The 386-nt window shown below is 55.2% G+C and overlaps 1 pseudogene; it reads left to right on the forward strand.

Annotated features, from left to right (window-relative positions):
* Nucleotides 1-4: 4 nt before the first annotated feature.
* Nucleotides 5-381, forward strand: LOC108526130 (olfactory receptor 1D2-like; annotated as a pseudogene).
* Nucleotides 382-386: the final 5 nt, after the last annotated feature.

Below are 386 nucleotides of genomic sequence, written 5' to 3' on the forward strand. Positions count from 1 at the left end.
TGACCTCTTCTTTGTCACCAACACAATCCCCAAGATGCTGGTGAACCTCCAGTCCCAGAACAAAGCCATCACCTACGCAGGGTGTCTGACACAGCTCTACTTCCTGGTCTCCTTGGTGGCCCTGGACAACCTCATCCTGGCCGTGATGGCGTATGACCGCTATGTGGCCATCTGCCACCCCTCCACTATGTCACAGCCATGAGCCCTGGACTCTGTATCTTGCTCCTCTCCTTGGGTTGGGAGTTCTCTGTCCTCTATGGCCTCCTCCATACCCTCCTCATGACCAGGGTGACCTTCTGTGGGTCCCGAAAGATCCACTACCTCTTCTGTGAGATGTACGTCCTGCTGAGGCTGGCATGTTCCAACATCCACATCAACCACACCGT

The sequence above is a fragment of the Rhinopithecus bieti genome, unplaced genomic scaffold (assembly GCF_001698545.2).
Source record: "Rhinopithecus bieti isolate Rb0 unplaced genomic scaffold, ASM169854v2 repeat_22132, whole genome shotgun sequence".
Lineage (NCBI taxonomy): Eukaryota > Metazoa > Chordata > Mammalia > Primates > Cercopithecidae > Rhinopithecus > Rhinopithecus bieti.